We start from the raw sequence: 20855 nt of genomic DNA, 5'->3' as shown, positions 1-20855 counted from the left end.
CATGACTTTGTCACGAAGGGAGTGGGTATCACATAGCCTATTGCCATGGAGAAGATAACCATCCTGCAAAGTGAATGGTTCCTCTTTCTTCCCTAAAGCAAGGACTGACATTATTTCTTTAAAGTCAAGGTCAGTAGCATACTCATCTATCATAGAAGATAGATCATTGTGAGTTGCTATAGACACAACATTAACGTTTGGTGGTTGTGACAGTGCATCAGCTACTTGATTGTGCTTACCAGCAATGTGAGCAATGTGGAAATTAAATTGCGAAAGAAAAATTGCCCACCTTATTTGTTTGTCAGAAAGCTTTGTTTGCGTCATGAAGTACTTGATACTTTGATAGTCTGTTCGTTTCTCATAAATGCCCACGACCTATTCATCCGTATTGAGCCTTCGGCTCTCATATGCTACGGCATGCCCTTCTTGAAGCAAGACTGCTCCAGGAAATCACCACAAGCATCACATTGGACCTCAAATGGTTTTGAGAGATTCGGAAGCATGAGGACTGGTTGAGAGGTAAGCATCTCTTTGAGCTTGTCAAAAGATTTTTTCTCCTTAGCAGTCCATGAATACTTAACGTTCTTCTTTGTTAGGTCATGTAATGGTCCTGCTATTTGAGAAAAAATTTCCATGAAGCGTCTATAGTATGCACCTATACCAATAAAGCTTCTTAGCTCATGTAGACTTCTTGGATTAGGCCATGCTTTTATTACCTCTAACTTTGATGGATCCATACGGATACCATCTTGAGAGATAATATGACCTAAGTATTGAATCTCTTGAAGGAAAAAATCACTTTTTCTTTTGGTTGAGAAAAAGCTTGTTCTCCCTCAATGCTTGATAAATCACTTTGAGATGTTGCTTGTGTTCCTCCAAGGACTTGGAGTAGATGATGATATCATCAAAGAACACTTCAATGAACTTGCGGTGGGGTCTAATATATTTTCTCCATCAATGCTTGCGGTGTGGCTTGACCAATGCCAGGTGCATTGGTCAAGCCAAAAGGCATGACTAGATATTCATAAAGACCAAACGTTGTACGAAATGTGGTCTTTAGGATATCTTCCTCCACTGTCCTTATTTGATGATAGCCACTTTTAAGGTCAATCCTACTGAAGTAGGTAGAGCCTTGTAGTTTATCAAATAGATCTTCTACCTGAGGTACGGAAAATCTATTTTTGATAGTGATATGGTTTAGTGCGCGATATGTTCCATCTTTCTTTTGCACTAAAAGGACTGTAGAACAAAAGGGAGAGGAGCTAGGCCTCACCATCCCTTTGTCTACCAATTCTTGTACTTACCTCATGATCTCCTCTTGTTGAGCTTGGGAAACTCGATAAGGAGGTTTGTTAGGCGATGAGCTTCCTAATATGAGCTCAATTCGACAGTCATCATCCCCTTGTTTTGGAGGTAAGTCCATAGGGATATCATCAATGAACACACCTTGGAATCCTTTTAGAAAGTTAGACAAGTCTAACTCTTCTTGATTCCTACCATTGAAACATTAGGACCTTTTAGGGACTCTTTGACAAAAATCATGTACGCAAAAACTTATCTCTTCATTGATTTATCAAGGGCAAGAGGTTTTACAAGTGGTATAGTACGACCAGAATCATTAGCATCTATATACATGTTCTTTTCCCTGTAGGTGAAATAGATTCTCCTCTCAGGAAACTTCATGTTGGCAACCATGCAATCAAACCATGGCACCCCTAGGATAGCATCCTCATGTTGGAGAGGAGGGATGAAAAAGTCTTCTTTGTCGACATAGATTTGGACATGAAGCCTCAACTTCCAATCAAGGGAGTAATGGAGGCTTGCTATCCCTTTAAAGCTGTGTCAGCCGTTACAATATCTCCCATCTCAAAAGCTTGAATGCCCAACTTGGTGGCCAACTCCGTTGATATGAAGTTGTGAGTAGAGACATGGTCAAACAAGATGAAGGCATCATGCTCCCTAACCTTTCCCCAAGCATAGGAGAGAGGTGATCCTTTGCAATGAGCATCCTCTTTTGGAGCTTCGATAGTGGAAGCTCTAGGAGTCTCATTGTGAGCATTTTTCTTGGGGCAAGAACGATAGCCTTGTCCTTGCTCCCCACACTTAAAACACTTATGGTCCTTGCAAAAAGCTTCAAGCTCTTCATGAGAGAGTTTGTTTTTACTTTTGTAAACTCCCTTCTCCTTGGACCTATTGTTGTTGTTGTAGGAAGTGCCTTGGGAAGAATTTTAGGCATTGGTTTTTCCCTTTGCATCATTTTTGTCTTTGTTTTCCATGGGTTTAACATTCCGTCTATTGTTGGAAATCAATGCAGGAAGCAACCATGGTGTGGTGGATTACTTCGGTGATAGAACCAAGCCGTTGGGATTTGACATACTCGGCCATTTCTTCACGTAATCCCATACAAAATTGTTGCTTTTTCTCGACAAAGTCTATCTTTTGAAAGATATTAGCCATGAGATGTAAATCCCAAAACTTGTCCACATATTTGTGGATAGACTCATGAGAGAGAAGCCTCAAGCTCCGCCATTTGGTGAGCACTTTGTCCTTTGCATGGCTTGCAAGGAATTAGCTTCATGATGGAAAATTGTAGAATTTTCCATGTCTTTAAGGCTTCACCATTGCCACGAAGGCTAGCCCACCATTGACGAGCTGATTTTTAGAAGTGCAAGCTACATGGCGTAGCTTGGAGGACTTCGTGAATACCTCGTCTCCAAAGGCTGCATCAAATTGTTGGATGAAGGTCAATACTTTGTCGGTAGCACCAAAGGTGCCATCATAGGTGAGAAAAGAGATACTCTTTTCTCCCTCTTTGAACTTCTTTAGCTTTTGTGACCTTCGCCATGCAGGGTAAGATTTGCGATGTCCTCCCCTCTTGTATTCTCTAGGAGAATATCCATAGCTTTCATCAGTAGAGGAGGAAGGTGAAGAAGAAGGAGAAGAGGGTGACCTCTTTCTTGCCCTTTTCTTCCTTTGTTTCCTTTCTTCCCTTTTGGAGTGACAAGGAGAAAGACTATGGGTTAACATTTTCCTCTTGGGAGGAGTTGGCGATCATTTATTCCGCCTTCTTTGTGGAGCCACATCTTCGGAGAAACATAGGGATTCATTACTTTCTTGATCTTTGGATTCCTTCTCTCATATGGGAGAGAGTCTTCTTTTGGGGTTCTCATCAAGAGGTCTCCTAAGCTCTCTCTCCTCTTCGAGAGGAAAGGAAATCCCATAAGCACAAAGTTGTTGAGTGACCTCGGCTTGCAAAGCGGGGTTGCCCATAGCTTGTTGCAACCTAGTAACAAGATAATTAACAAACATAGGGGCATCATCATTAACACCTATATGTGAAAAATCAAAGTTATCAATATTCATTCTACTCTCTTGGTTATTGTCAGTCATGTTAATTAAACTTATGTGTTTACTTAGTGTATGCTTTGGCAATTCATAACCTTAGTTGCTACTCCTCTTAGCCTTTGAAAATAGGCACTTAAGTATCTACACCCACGGCTTAAATTGGTTAATTACAGAGAGTAGTGGAGTGGGTCTAACATAACGAAGTTTCCAAGGGATAGCTCCTTTCGGACCTCTTATGGCTCAATAATGGTAAAGCCGTAGGCAAGTCTAAGAAGACTCCATTATTAAGACCAAAGCTCTCGAGGTGTGCACCATATCCCACTTAGTGGGCTCAACAAAACCGATAATAGATCCCATTCCCACTTACCCTAATATAATTAACAAAATCAAACATTAATAGGCTACTTAAGGACCTCTCTTCTTAAGCAATAAAAGAGAAACTAAATGCTCTGATACCAATGTAATGGAAATGTCCTATGAACCTTGAGAATAGCGGAATTAAGAGAATTAGAGTGAGAATTTTTGTGAGATTAATTTGAGAACTTGGAGGGTGAACTTAATTGATGGTAGCAACATAAACATAGTACTTAATTAACTTGGCATGAACAATACTTTTGCAAGAGAGAGAGTATTAGAGAACATGACAATATATGAGGACCGGATTTACTTGGAGCTGGTCCCCCCTCCAAAAGGCGTTTGTATTATAAATTCGTCCATCAAGAGAGACTTTGTTACAATACAATATTTGTGTTCCTTGTGACCTTGGTGATGCTATGAAGATGGAAAGCTTCATGCATCACGAGCTTTACATAAACTTTGCAAAAAGCATTAACTATATCAAGTCTCAGTCCCAAGGCCTCAAAATCCTTCGAAGGTAGAGAGAGCTAGCAGGGAATGAGGGTAGGGAAGAGGAAGAAGAAACATTCCATAGGAGAAATAAATAGACGTTGAGAAGAACCAGGAGCGCCTTCAATCTAGACACACGTGCTCCATCATACAATGGTGTATCGGCTTCACTTTTCATATCATCATAGATAAGCCTTTTTGAATCCATGATCGTCTCGATCATCTCATCAATCTCGGGCTCAAAAATTGCCTTGTTGGAAATGTGGTCTGCATGATCATCCTCCGAGCTGACAGAAGCTACATATTGTGGCCTCACGTATGCTGCTTGACCAAAGCGCCTATGAACACATCTATTGGGTTGCAAGATTGCTATCTACTGGCCAGCATCAGAGTCCGACAAGTTATAATTGGTAACAACTCGATCTATAATAGATGGATCAAACTCGCCAAATTCGCAAATGTGATGCAAAGAAATGCATCTTGTTCAACACACAGCATGCTTGCATTGATTACAAGGACATAAGATCCTTATTGAGAGATAGGTGTTTCGGTTGGATGGCCCCACATCCTCGTCACTACTCATAATGAATGTAATAATCTTATAACCTCGACATAAATTTAATATTCTATTGGCATCCTCCATCTTCTCTCTCTCTCTCTCTCTCTCTCTCTCTCTCTCTCTCTCTCTCTCTCTCTCTCTCTCTGTTCACACTGTAAACTACCTCACATTCTCTAGTCATGTCCGATCCCCACACACCTCGGTCTAGAGGTGCTCGGAGATCAGAACCACCAGGTTATAATATCGTCTTTATTGGTCAATGCCTATATTTTTGGGTACGAGAAATCTACACACCCACGTCTACATGACAGTGCATGTAGTGGACAAAACCCCTTTGCCTCTTCTCTAGCTGTAGCAATTCATAGCATCTTAACATCTTGACACAACTGATCCTTGTTCAAGGGATTACTTAGCACATTACATGTTGGCCTACAATTTGAGTATCATGCCGTTGAAAGCTTTCCAACTTAAGGTCGCATCCGTAGAGAGGAAGAGAGGGATCACCGTTTGCCTAACTCTAATTTTTTTCCTTAATCCCGAGGTAGACTTTAATATAAACACTAAATCCAAAATATAATCTTAAATCTAACCTAATTGAACATATGGTGATTCTGAGATAATTGAACATGGTTAGTGAGTGAGTTAATAGGTGTCAGATTCTGATGGGAATATACACATTGTTGTCTACCTAGTGTTTGCTCTTGGAGCAAAGCCTTCATTGACATACCCTAAATTCTAACATAAATCTAATCATAAATCTAACATAAATCTAGATCTAATCTAATCTTAAACTCAACATAAACCTAAATCTAATCTAAACTTAAATCTAACCTAAATCTAAATGTAATCTAGCTTAAATCTAAACTTAATTTAATCTTAAATCTAACCTAGCTAATCTTAAATCTTGTCTTAATCTTAAATCTAACGTAAATCTGAATCTAATATAATCATAAACTCAACATAAACCTAAATCTAATCTAATCTTAAATCTAATTTAAATCTTAACATAATCTTCTAACCTAATTTTAAATTTAGCATAAATTTTAAATATAAGTTAAATATAATCTAACTTAATCTTAGATCTTAATCTAACATAATCTTAAATGTAATTTTAAATCTAATCTAACCCTGAATCTTAATATAATATTTCATTTCATATTTTCTCTACTTTCTCTCTCTCTCTCTTAGGCTCTCTCTCTCTCTCTCTCTCTCTCTCTCTCTCAAAGACACAATGTGTGTGCGTGCGTGTGTGTGTGTGTGTGTGTGTGTGTGTGTGTGAGAGAGAGAGAGAGAGAGAGAGAGAAAGAGGGGAAGGGAACATGAGAGAGAGGAGAGGGAAGGAGCGTACCTGGCTCTCCTTCCTCTCCTCATGTGTGTGTGTGTGTGTATGTGTGTGTGTGTGTGTGTGTGTGTGTGTGTGTGTTGGGGGGGGGGGGGGGGGGGGGGGGGGGGAAGAGAGAGAGAGAGGAAGAGCGCGGGTTTACCTGTTTCGCTAGAGTGCTGAAACTTAGATCTGAGATCTGAGTTTTTGGCGGTCTCGATTTATTTTTTGCCCTTGGCGGTGTCGCTATAGGCATTGCTATGCAACAAAGAAAATAACGACATCCATAGCAACGCCGTGGATTTTCACTTTTGAGTGTCGCACTGCGAACGTCGCTAATGTGAAGTACCTCTTGTTATGATACACATATAATCGAAAATACTTGATATGTTATGAAGGGCTCTACTTAAATAATAAGGTAGAATGCACACATAAGTATTTGAAACAAAATAAAATGAAAAGAAAGTAATATAAGAACATTAATATAGAGGGACTCTTTAAAAAATTAATGATGTCATAAAAATAAGGTAGGTCTACTAAGCATAGGAAATAATATAACAATTTTTTGAACTTTTTTATTCTTTATTGTAATACTCAAAAATGTGAGTTGAAATATGTTGGCTACCCAAAAAGAACTACAAAGTAAGTTCTAGTCAAGCGGAGTTAGGACATCAATTGTTCAACATATACAACAAGACTAGCATTATAAGAAACATTGAAGGGCTAAATAGGGGTCCACCCTTGACAATACAAACCTAGCAATCAAATAAAATTCTAAAAGCCCTTTTCCATAAGTACACTTAGGATTGTGAGGGCACTTTTTCCCTCACTAGGAGGTTTTTTTTTCCGAGATTTGTATATATGTGCGTCATTCTAGGGCTATATTATCTTGTGTTTGCACACTTAATAATACACTCTTATTTTGTGTTCCTTGAGCTTCCTCTCCATCTCAAAGCTATGTGTGCATTCCTACAACATCAACTCCAACATGGATACTAGAGTAGGTCGTGTCTGTTGAGCATGGTCACTAGTGCTCACTTTCTCTGATTTTGATGAACCTTGGTGAGCATTACATTAGGAGATTTTGGAGGTCTTTTAGAGGGCCATATTGAAGAGAGAGAAAAGAAAGCGCGTCCAATGAGTAGCAATGAAATGTAATGTAGAAAATACATGAAATAAATCAAGAAATAAAGGAAAAAATTTTAAAATGGAGAGAATCTAATATTCTTTGTAACATCTTATTTTCTACGATGTTGGCGGTTCAATATGTGGATCCGTTGCCAAGAGACTCTGATAGCCATCAAGGTACTAAAAAACAGTCACTTAAAAGCTATCATTCTCCCACCACTAAAGGCTATCCCTCCATTAAGAAAGCTAATAAAACTCATCCTTCCTTTATTACAAGCTACCTACCACTCAAAACTATGGCTTCTTCTTCTTTCAACCTAAAATCCATCAAGGTATAGAAAGACAGTGACTTTAAAGCTATCCCTCCGTTAAGAAAGCTTATAGAACTCATCCTTCCATTATTACAAGTTACCCACCAAAATTAATTTCAGAATTTGAATACTCACTTGCTTAAGTCTTGGTGGTTTCCTTGAGTTGGATTTAGACTCCATACCAATGGATTGTCAAGCTCAATGCATATGAGGCTTCAATGATTGTTGCTCTCGTATGGAAAAACAATTGTTGTTACTTGGGGCTAGGGTATTGCAAAAATCATCTCTCTAATGTGCGTTGAGGGGCAATTTTTATTGCGAGAAGCACATACATTTGTGGATCCAAAATATATACTTCAGTTTGGTTTTGTTTAGAAAGTTGGCCCTTTATCAAACTACAAACAATTAATGCAAGTTATTCTCCATTCCAAATCCAAAATCTACGTATGCTAAAGCAAGAGAATTGGACTTACTTTAGCAATATATACACAATAGAATCTACTATCTATACGTCTAGATCTTGCAATATATTAATATTGATGATATCATAGTGAATCTTCTTGACCCATCTATTGGTGGTATGTCTGCTAGAAATCCCTCTTTCATTGTGGACAAGATTTCATTATTTCTCTCATCTATCTCACAAGTAATTGTGTCATAGCTTTGCTTCTTTTCTTCTACAACAACTGTGACCTTTTCTTTCTCTCTTAGTTTCTTGGACTCTTGACACAGCTAGTTTCTTGCTTGTCTTTGGCTCTGGTGTTAACTTCATGGGTGACCTATATAATTTTTACCTATGATTATGTCCATGCTAGAGATATGAGAAAAATATCCCTCATTTTCTTGTCTATGAATACATTGGGTACTAGTACTTTATCATACCTCCACCTTACTCTCTTTAGTGCTTCATTGTCCTTGTCCATAATGGTCAACCGGTGTGCATATACCTCTTGAAGTGACAAAAGAGCAACAGCCTTTCACCTCATTGTGCCTATGCATGCCGCTTCACAGATTGATTTAATTTTCCTTTGAAATGGCAGCTTGGGTACACATAGCTCAATGCATTTTTTGAGCTTTTGTTATCTCCCTAAATAGCCTCAAGCTTCTTTGTATCTTCCTCATCCTTGGGGCCTTTAGAATCTTCATTATCTTTCTAGGTCTCATGTTCTTGCTGGCCGACCTGTCCCCTACTTTGGCAGCTAAACCTAGCCCTTTTTCGGCCTTCCTTGTAGTCGCCTTGGTTCTTGCCATTCTCCTAAAACATCAACCCATACTAGCCATTTACTTTCTTTATCAAATGGTATTACGGTGTGTGGAGGAGGTTTTCGAATGAGTGGAAAATCATGCATGCACCCTAATACCATTCTCTCTTTGTATCCCTCTTTTATCATTCTTTCTTTACATCTCTCTCTCTCTCCCCCCCCCCTCTCTCTCTCTCTAAAGATTTGTATTACAACACACTGAAGAGATTTTTAAATGTGTGAAAGGTCAACCATGCACTATAAAACCATTCTCTCTCTCTCTCTCTCTCTCTCTCTCTCTCTCTCTCTCTCTCTCTCTCTCTCTCTCTCTCTCTCTCTCTCTCGCTTGGAAGCCGGAAAGAGGGCTTATTATGCATTTCAGAACATGTGCAATGCAGGAGAGATCAAGTGTTGGGCTCTCAAAAAGTACCTCTTTGACACATTGGTGACACCGGTGCTTCTTTATGGAGTGGAGGTGTGGGGTGGAAGCATCGGGAAGTCTACTTGGAAAGAGTTTGAGAATGTCCAAAAGCGTTTTTCCTCACCAACTTTCTCCCAAGTCAAGACACAAACACCCCTGCATGCTCTTACTTCTTGAGTCCGGATCGCTTCCCATTGAGGTCTTGGGCATGGAAAGGGTTGTGGAGTACATGCGTAAGACACAACGTAGCCCTTTGCATTGACTTCCTAGAATCGCATATGAAGCAAGTCAAAAGGTTCAAAAGACATGCAAGAGCAAAATACTAAGTTCGGGGTGGATGCTTGATATCAAGAAATGGTTTGGAAGATGGGATGCATGTCACTTGGTCAAGGATGCGTCGATCGACTCCCAAGTTAATGAGGCCTTCTTACAACGCCAATGTATCATGGCTTGGGAGAAATCCGAGGTTCTCACTTCAGCCATTACACCACACACGTTGCCCCAAACTACAAATCTCTCTTCTTCTCTGAACGAGGTAACCGAACCCATTCCTACATCCTTGAGCCCATCCCGTTGAGTGCGATCCGCACCATTGCCTCCATTCGTCTTAGCTCCCATTCTCTACGCTGCGAGACAGGACTTGGGGTACTGGCGAGGAGTGTCATCGACTTTGCACCTTATGCCCTCGTCAAGTGCGAGAGAGTGAGTACCACACACTACTTGAGTGCTCAGCTTTTGACCACATTAGTCCTCTTTTCCCCATATATTCAGCCATGAGCTCTCCCTACATACCTTCCTCTCCCAACCACGATGTGGACTCTCTATTGCGACGCTCATTTCAGCCATTTTTGAGCATCGAGAGTCACTTATGAACTCCACTCACACCACGTGACATGTTCATTTGGTCCCATAGGTCATATTTGACCTCCCAGGACGATAATAGAACTATCTATCTCTCTCTCTCATCTCTCTCTCCTCTCTCTCCTCTCTCTTCCTCTCTCTCTCTCTCTCTCTCATCTCTCTCCTCTCTCTCTCTCTCTCTCTCTCTCTCTCTCTCTCTCTCTAAAGATTTGTATTACAACCAGGGATTTCAAAATGACTTGATCACACTATAATTTCAGGTTAATAACAATAGAAATGCAAAATAACAAATATTTTGTTAATTGACATTCATCTTTTGGACCTCCAGGGAGACCTGGAGACCGGCTCGTAGCCCGCCGGGCTAATTAGTTGGCCCGCCGGGCCCGTCGGGTAAAGCTATTTTCCCGCCGGGCCCGTCGTGGCTATATAAAGGTGACACCGGTGCTTGTCTTTCACAAAAGAGGTACATTGAAAAGTCTTCACCAAACTTTCTGGCATTCTCAAAGCAGTGTAGCAGTAAATTTTTAAACCCTTCTTTATTTTATTGATGTTTTTTTGAGTTTTTTGCGTTAAAAGTTAAAGGTTTAAAATTTCTTTTATCAAATCATCGTACGTGGATGCACTGGCACATGGTTGCAATTGCGGCTAGGTGTGTCATTGCAAAAGCGTACGATGATTATGTTTTATATTGCTCCCAGTCATTCATGCTTCGGCACATGGTTGCAATTGCGACTAGGTGTGTTGCTGCTAGAATGACAGGAGCATTTGTTTCAAAGAAGTAACCGTGTGTGAATGCACTGGCACATGGTTGCAATTGCGGCTAGGTGTGTCATTGCAAAAGCGTAGGGTGATTATGTTTTATGTTGCTCCCAGTCATTCATGCTTCGACACATCGTTGCAATTGCGACTAGGTGTGTTGTTGCTAGAATGACAAGAGCATCTGTTTGAAAGAATTCATCATGCGTGGATGCACTGGCACATGGTTGCAATTGTGGCTAGGTGTGTCATCGCAAAAACGCAAGATGACTATGATTTATGTTGCTTCCCATCATTCATGCTTCGGCACATGGTTGCAATTGCGACTAGGTGTGTTGCTGCTAGATTGACGGTAGCATCTAATGCATGAATGTGTGCTCAAATAATTCATAATGCTTCATATGCTTGAATCTTGAAAGAAGACATCGTGCGTGGATGCACTGGCACATGGTTGAAATTGCGATCTAGGTGTGTCATTGCAAAAGCGTAGGATGACTATGTTTTCATGTTGCTCCCTGTCATTCATTTGCATTCAGCACATGGTTGCAATTGCGACTAGGTGTGTTGCTGCTAGAATGACAGGAGCATCTGTTTGAAAGAAGTCACTGTGCATGGATGCACTGGCACATGGTTGCAATTGTGGCTAGGTGTGTCATTGCAAAAGTGTAGGATGACTATGTTTTATGTGGCTCCCAGTCATTTATGTTTGTGGCAAAATTCCACTCGGGTCCTGGACTTTTTCCACCTGCCTTTCGCTTGCCCTGCGAAGCAGGACCTGGCATCGAGGTAGGAGGTCTCCTCAAGGAAGCCAGGCTTGAGACACCAACATCACGGCTCACATTCCCGGTGGAAGACATACTTATTGGATGCATGTAATACCAATAAACATAGCTCAATATGCTATCTCTTCTTTCAAGTATTATTCAAACCAAACATTAGTGTTATAATCAATATCACACACAAGCGTAGTAGTGAAGCCTGAAGGGAATAAACCTCAATCTACTCAAACATGAGCAAGAAAATACAACGGTGAATCAAATATGTGATCAGTCCATCCCAAAAGTAGAGATATCGACCCAAAGATTCACCTTCCTACCTCCTTTCATGAATCATTCCAGTCCAAAAAAGAACTAATGATCCATGATTGGAGCTCTAATCGAAATAGCAAGCAAATACAGGTGTAAATCAAAAATGTGATCAGTCCATCCCAAAAGTAGAGATATCGACCCAAAGATTCACCTTCCTACCTCCTTTCATGAATCAGTCCAGTCCAAAAAAGAACTAATGACCCATGATTGGAGCTCTAATCATAATAGCAAGCAAATACAGCGGTGAATCAAACATGTGATCAGTCCATCCCAAAAGTAGAGATATCAACCCAAAGATTCACCTTTCTACCTCCTTTCATGAATCAGTCCACTCCAAAAAAGAACTAATGACCCATGATTGGAGCTCTAATCGGAATAGCAAGAAAATACAGCGGTGAATCAAACATGTGATCAGTCCATCCCAAAAGTAGAGATATCGACCCAAAGATTCACTTTTCTATCTCTTTTCAAGAATAAGTTCAGTCCAAAAAAGAACTAATGACCCATGATCGAAGTTCTAATCAATATAGCAATCAATTTAGCAAATAAAACGGTGAACCAAACATGAGATCAGTCCATCCCAAATGTAGAGATACCGACCCAAAGATTGAACCAAACATGAGATCATTCCATCCCAAATGTAGAGATACCGACCCAAAGATTCACCTTTCTACCTCCTTTCAAGAATCAGTTCAGTCCAAAAAAGAACTAATGATCCATGATCAGAGTTACATCAAGTTTTAATTTTTTTTTAAGACTATTCATTTTTTTACCTTTAGTTTTTCTTCTAAATTTTAAAGGATGACCAAATTTAGAGGAAGAGGTGATGTGATATGATGTCTATAAAGGTGTTATATAGAGCCGCCAAATATGGAGGGGGTACACGACGGGCCCGGCGGGATTCTTGCTTGTCCCGCCGGGCCCGTTGGGTTTCGTATTAAACCTGTCGAGCCTGTCGGTATTGTTGATTGTCCCGCCGGTTCTACGTTTTCTACCGGTTTTCGTAGGTCATGACATTAGATATGTTATTAACATGAAAAAAATAGTGATAATAGCTACATAATTAACATTTAACAAAACGCGTCATCGCGTAATTGAAATCCCTGATTACAACACACTTAAGAGATTTCTAAATGTGTGAAAGGTCACCCATGCACCATAACATCATTCTCTCTCTCTCTCTCTCTCTCTCTCTCTCTCTCTCCCCCCCCCCCCCCCCCCCCCCCCCCACTTTGTCCATCAAACATCTAGATATACTTTCATAATGCCATATGAGTACGCTTTCAAATGAGTTGTGTATCACCCTTGTGCCATTAGGAGACAAAATGATTGATACATTCAATATAAACTCAATATTTAGAATATGAAGAAATTGTGTATGTTTGGAGTAAGAAACTACTTTGTTAAGGTAAATGAAAAAGAAATTGCATTTCAAAAGTATAGTACCTGCACCCTAGCCTTTCTTGAAAAGAAAGTCAACTTCAATAGCTTCTGTAGATGCTAGCTTAGCTGCTTCAATGTTGTGATGGAACTCTCTCTCTCTCTCTCTCTCTCTCTCTCTCTCTCTCTCTCTCTCTCTCTCTCCACTCACTGTTGAGATAGATCATTACACTCTATCTATTTGTGGCTACTGGAATGGAACACTCTTTTTTCCCCTCTCTCTCTCTCTCTCTCTCTCTCTCTCTCTCTCTCTCTCTCTCTTGTTGTTGTGATAGATCATTACACTCTATCTATTTGTGGCAACTGGGAGGGAACACTCTTTTCTTCCCTCTCTCTCTCTCTCTCTCTCTCTCTCTCTCTCTCTCTCTCTCTCTCTCTCTCTCTCTCTCTCTCTCTCTCTCTCTCTCTCTCTCTCTCTCGTGTGCGTGTCTGTTTTAGATGAATGTGTCTATGCACATCGTAGGAGAAAGTAGAAGAAAGCTAGATGCTAGATATACCTTTTCTCTTACAATGCACGTGGATGCACTAGCTTTAGATGAATGCATCTATGCAGACCAGAGGATGAAGATTTATATTTGTAATATATATCTCTCTGTGTGTGTGTGCGCGCATGCCCGTGCACGTGTGTGTGTGTGTGTGTGTGTGTGTGTGTGTGTGTGTGTGTGTGTGTGTGTGTGTGTGTGTGTGTGTGTGTGTGTGTGTGTGTGTGTGTGTAGGAGTAGATATGTGATATAGATAGACATATATGTATAGGGATGGAATTTCAAACTCCGAGCAAACCTTTTCGAGCAATCATAAAAACGAGCAAAACCAACAAGACTTCATATAGAACTTAAATCATAATACAAAACATTTAGCATCAAATTTAATATTATCTATCTATCATTACCCCTAAACACCTCAAGCATTCCCATAGAAACTTCAGTCATCCACCCTTGTATTAACTCCTTAATAGAAAACATTTAGCATCAAATTACATATTATCTATCTACCATTGTCTCTAAACACTTCAAGAATTCCTTATGGAAACTTTAATCATTCACTCTTATATTAACTCCTTGATTATGCTCCCTCGTCCGAAGCACCGCTCATGGTCATAGATAATCAGACCATGGTAAATGCTTGGACAAGAGTGTGTGTGTGCACGGTCTCTGTTGTGGAACGGAGAGGGGGGTTCTCAATACATAATCTTATGGAAAGTGCTTGGAGGGAGAGAGACTTGTTTATTTTTAAAAAGTTGTCAAGAAATGCTTAGTCTAGGGAAGTTATAGAAGAAGTAGATTGGAGTTGGTAGAGTTTATTGGGTAGGTTGGAGTTGGTAGAGCTTATTGGTAGGTTGGAGTTAATATGAACAGTGTGTATTTGCAACCTTCTATATTGTATCTTATTGAAATTGGAGATAAATCATTTTCGATGGGTGGATTCATTTTTTCTAGCTCCCAATAAAGATGTTTCAGCTTACAATCATGAAACTTGAGAAACCAAGAGGAAAAGGAAAATATGGATCCTGCACACACTTGAAAAGAATAGTGTAAAAGCATTAAACAAATCCTTAAATTTGAAGTCTTTTATAAATTTCATTGAAAGGAACTTTGTATTTTTAAGAAATATTTTTTTGTTGAACACTTAGTTGTAGTCAAACTCCTTTTGAATAGATGCAATAGTAGCCAAAAGGCATATACACTTCTCCAAAGAACCTCACAAATCTTAAGTACACATAGGTAAAGTGATTGTTTCCTATATAGCCAAAATAGAATCTAATAATGAGATGATGCAAAATTTCACGATGTTGGTTAGATTTTAGCTCTCTTGTGTTTGTTCTTATAACATTTAAACTTTTCATCTCTCTCCCCTGCTCTCTCTCTCAATCATGATTTGATTAATTTAAAAATAAACTATCCTAATGTAAGGTGACTGCCGCATCATTCTATCTGTCAATGCACGTAGTTGTCAACGGCCCAGCCTGAAGCAATGGAAGAGTGCCACATGTATTTTTAATATCACATGAAGGTTTTGATATACTATGAAAGTGAATGAAGAGGCTCTCATTTAGCAGTAATTCCAGCGCACATGCAGTGCATGCGATCAAGAGGTTCAAAGAGCTGGATGTAGGAGCATCCACGGTAATTCGATCGATAGATTCACCATCGTCAGCATCTCTACCTTCTCGATTGTAGGATAATCTGCCATGTAGAGAGGGCTTCAACATCTTCCCCTCCCTTCTTGTGAGACTCTTATAAGATTGCGACCCACAATGTATGCAACAAATTCACTCCGCTCCTGCATCTTTCTTTTAACATGTCCATTATGTAATCATATTGGGGTGCAATTTTTGGGCGAGAAATTTTTGGCGAGCGCTTTTTAAGAATCGGGCGAGCGGATTCCCAAAAGAAGTTACAATCTACCCATCTCTCTCTCTCTCTCTCTCTCTCTCTCTCTCTCTCTCTCTCTCTCTCTCTTTTCAACTGAAATTTGATTGTCGTTTCACGACCAACTTACATTCAAACAAAAAACACCATGGATGCATTCAATACACTATTAATAAGAGAAAAAAAAGTTCCTTACACACAGTTATGGTCTATTTCATATAGCAAACCCCAAATCTATGTGTTCCATTGCATCAAAAGTAAATACATATGGGGGGGATACATCATGGGTGACGTGGATTAAAGAAGGACGGTGGGGGGCCATATGCTCTCGGAGGAAACAAAGGCCGTGCCAACGGGGGCAGTGCACCAAATGGTGGGGGAACTCCTCCAAATGGAAGAGGATACAAACTATATGTGGGGGGGGCTGTAGGTAGTGAAAGAGGCAATGGATCAACTCCAGGTGGGGCCTCAGATGTGGAGGCAATGAATGCACTGGGAGACGGTCCATTTGCACGCCATGCCAAAACTGGGACCGTGAAAGTGGGATACGGTGCTACTACTGTTCCGCCTTGACTGCTGAGTTGTGTCGGGAAAGGTGGCTCCAGTGGATGAAGCTGCTTTGACACCTGCTTCGGTTTCTCAGTTACCTGAGCTCTGACACTCCTATGAAACATCAATGTTGAGCCTAAATCAGAAGGTAGGCGCTGAGCTGGCTCTAGACAAGCACTGAAAACTACCCAATCCTTCCCACAACTGATGCAATGCCTGCGTAGTAGTAAACATTGTGCTACCAATGTCCCACTCCTGCAAAACAATCCAACACAGCATCTCCCATGTCTATGAAGGTACCTAGTAGCCATCTACAAAAAAAAAAAAAAAATCTTTAGATTTGTTATACCTATAATTTTATAGGAACAATCAGAAAAACTGCCAAAAAGTTTCTACCACCTGGCAAACGTTGGACTCCTCCCAACACCTCTACGATAAGGCTTGCCCATACGATCAAGCATCCACTATGTGGAATATGAACCTGGTAGCTTCTCCCACAACATGTCGCATCTGCAGAGAAGCCACATACATTTGCTGCAATCTCTCCATCCACTCGATCATACCTCGGAAGCTGACACCCACCAGTTCTAGGGGTGAAAAAATGACCAGCAACCAACAAAGTACCAATCTACGAATAACAGTAAAACATTATTATTTTGAAATGCAAACATTGAAGTTACTATTCATTATCAAAACAAAAAAAAACATACCCCCTCTAAATAGTCTTGAACAGTCGTGCAACTAGACTCCGGCAGCTGTATGTACAATATCCTCAACAACTGGAAACCAGCTCCCTCTGCCTTCGAAGTGACAATGGACACATGTTTTGCATGACATGTCGCCACAACCATGCCATCAACCAAAAGAAATTTGGTTGCTAGAAGGAATACAGCATCCACAAGCTCACTATCCCATTGGTTCCATAAAGGAACCCCACCTGTGCTAGCTGCATGTAGCCTAGTGTGTAAGGGAAAGTCCATGTACATCAAACGTACGCCACCCAATCTCAAGCTAGGGTTCATCTGCCTTGTTCCTGATAGAGAGCCCAAGAATCTACGTAGTGACTGCATAGAACTACATGCAATCTTTGATAGCACTAAAATTGTGGACATAACTTTGATTGTAAATTAGTGTGGCTTACCTGTCATTGCACAACACATCTGGAATAGCTTTTGCCAACTCCCTGACACCAGCATGCACTGCAAGGTGGCGTGGCTCTACATGCATATCTGTATGTAGCAACATAAGATCAAAGATATCTTTCAAGCAATGCTAAAGAGAACAGCACAACATTAACCATTTTCACGTACCTGGATGGTTATCTCCCACAACTCTGGCCATGTCTGATAGGTCCTCTACAGCCTTGCCATGTGATGGTGAACATGAAGGAGGCTCCTGGATGCCCCCTACTTGTCTTGGAGTGAAGGATACTGTCGGTACACTATGGCTCATAGCACCAAGGCTATGCGCACTATCACTGACTTCTACAGAATACTCCTCAACCACATGCTTGCTCTCACTATCACTGGAAACAATAGCCCTCTTCCCATGTTGCTTGTCAGCCAGTTGTGCTTGCGAGTCTTTCTTTGAGGCCTGTTTCTTCTTGTCCAGTTTCTTTGATGTGTTTGGAGATAGAGCATCCTCTATCACAACCGAACCTCTTTCTTCCGTGACACAGTATGCTCCGCTATTAATTAAAAAAGAACAGTTATTGAGCCCATGTTGTATTGCTGCATGGAAAAGGTAAAAACTATATAGAATGATACCTATGTATAGTTCTTCCTCTTCAAATGGGTACTCCTTGTCCGAGTAGTCCAGCCACCAAGGACACTTGAGCCATGATCCCTTTGGCCGCAAGTCATCTATCCACTCGTCAGGATATAAGCCCGTCTCCTCTCTCTCTGACATGCACCATGCATCACTCGGGTTCTCGGGAATGGGAAAGACAAGAGCATCTCTCCACCATCTACAAGACAGACCACAATATTTTGAGCCACCGAGAACAAGATTAGTGTGTCCTACTACATTCTTAATTTGTCAATTAAAGATGTCAAACCTGTACAACAAGCGTCGTGCCGTGCAAGCAAAGTGGGGTTTTTCTTCGGGATCCTGTGTGGACTTGATCCGAGCACTCCACATCTTGAAGGCCTTGTCAAAGTGCTTGCATCTGTATGTCAGTAATGTGAGGGCAAGTGTGCAACCATGCCTACCTTCATCCTTCTCGTGTTGGATAGCAACATCATGATTCTCGACCGCCATTTTCTCAGCCATCTCAAGCACTCTCCTGCAGCAAATAATAAGTCACAAGTTAGATTATCAACAAATTGCTAGCTGGTGCACATAATCACTAAATCTAACCTTTCCAATTTCCACCAATACACGTGATATCGAAGCCACTAGATTTAGGCCTTCTCCATCAACCCTATGTCATTCTCCTTCGAGAATGCATCACCACCTTGGAGCAAATCAAGAAAGTGGCACTTCCTAGCAAAGGAAAAGCGAGACTTATTTTTCACTGCTACATAATAAAAAGAGAAATATATCGAATGATTTAAATGACATTTACTTACTCTTTCGGGCTAATGCGTGCACGCGTAACCTCTATCACTCTCGAGGGTGTCATTTTCGTGGTCTTCTCACCCCAACCTGTAAATGATATATATTTTTGAAAAAAATTGTTGCCATTCTCTGGATTTGCAATGGTGGCTATCTCAAGCCCTTTGTGCATAAAATATTGCTCCGTTTGAGATAGCGCTAGATTGATGCTTTCCTCGTATGCTTCAGGTGCCAATCGTAGTCAAAACTCCCTTTTGATGGTAGCCCTTCCGTTTTCCTACTATACATATCATCGAACTCTTCCTATCAAAACATACACATAATAAGATTTTGCAATCAAAACATATTCTCATTTAGCATTGGTTTAAAGCATGGCTTCCAAATGAGTTGCGCAAGGACAGCCATTGGCAATTTTAGCCACTTTGGCTTGTTTGGACCCCCTAAAATTCAAAGCCCTTTCTGCTACCAAACGCGCTCTTTCGGGGAATTTTTGCAAAGTGAAGTAGGGTCTGCCAACCCTAGCTTTCTCATCATGAAAATATCATGAGCAGTTGTGTGCGGCACTGAAACCCTCGTGGCCCTGTTTAACACTCGATTGTAAAACATAAGATGCATTTACATTCACACAAAAAAAGTTGGGCTTACCTATTGATCATTCCCAAAACCAATAGAAACTCCGTTGTCTCATGGGGTTAAAAATCAACTGAAACGCACTCCACCTTTGGTGCCTTCTCAATTGGGATGTCATTCTCGTTCGTCCATTGCATCCATGTCTCCAATCTGTGATTACCATCCCAAACCACAAAGTACCTCTCGACCATGTGACTAAGCTTTGGGATTTGACGAAGCTCCTCATCTAAATCATATGACATTGCAAGATCTCTCGAAGGGTGACCACGATGAGAAAATTGTTTGTGATCCTCCCAGGAATCCATTCACTAACAATAAATCTTTCCATGGTTGGTTGGTAGCTTTTGTTTGCAATGGAGGGTTGCAAATCCACCACATGGTCATCATGCGTGCGGATGGTGGGGTTTGAAAGAAGTCGACATAGAGGCAAGCGTGGAAGTTTTCCATCGTATGGAGCTCTATGAGAATCCACCCAGCCCAATGAAATGTGCTTGTCGACCACATTTCCAAACGCTTCATCTCTTACATCTTCAATTGCAGTACCTATTTCCACATGTTGACTGGGTCTGCTGCTTGATTGTGTTGTTCCATCCACTCCAGTTACGATGGACACAATGTGATCTAAAGAACTCAGGGCTTGAGATTGTTTGGTATCTTGAGTGCATTGCGGAGGGACTTCTTGCGACCTAGTAACATCAACCTCATCCACGGCACCAGTATTTTTGGATTGATTTCTTCTTCTCATGCTTGCGCTAAAGAATTAGAGAAGATAGATATAAGTATGATTTATGAGAAATTGTAGATAAAAGTTTGAGAAAGATAACTGAGCAAAAGAAGACTTGATAGAGAGAGATCTGTGCAATAGACGAAAATAGAGATGAAGAAAGTGAAAAGAGAAAGTCAATGTTCTTTATAAAGCTTTTATTTTTATTCATTAATTTTAATTTTATTAATTTAATTAATTTGTCCTTGTGTATGTGTGTGAGAGAGAGGAGGGTGAAGGTGTGTGTGTATGTGTTGGCATGTGCGTGTGTGTGTGCACGTGTGTGTGTGTGTGTGTGCGTGCACATGTGTGTGCATATCCGTGGACATGCACGTGTGTGCACACACACACACACACACACACACACACACACACACACACACACACGTTGTCGTGTTGTGACACGTACATAGTGGGAACGCATCCTACAAGAGTTATCTTGTAATTTTTTAGATACATAATTATCTTTCCTATAATGTACATATGCATATTTAAGTATAATAATAATCCTTCTATCTCATCCTATTATTTTTCTCAAGGATAACCTATCCTTACTTTACCATTAGAAAATACTATGGGAAAAGCTCAATAGCTCCGCCTCTTTAACTTGGGGCAAAAAGCATTGATTCTTTATTTCTACTATCTCATTATCATCTCACACCCTAGCTAGA

The sequence above is a fragment of the Adiantum capillus-veneris genome, chromosome 7 (genome assembly GCF_014529385.1).
Source record: "Adiantum capillus-veneris isolate H3 chromosome 7, ASM1452938v2, whole genome shotgun sequence".
Lineage (NCBI taxonomy): Eukaryota > Viridiplantae > Streptophyta > Polypodiopsida > Polypodiales > Pteridaceae > Adiantum > Adiantum capillus-veneris.
Note: the sequence above shows the minus strand (reverse complement) of the source record.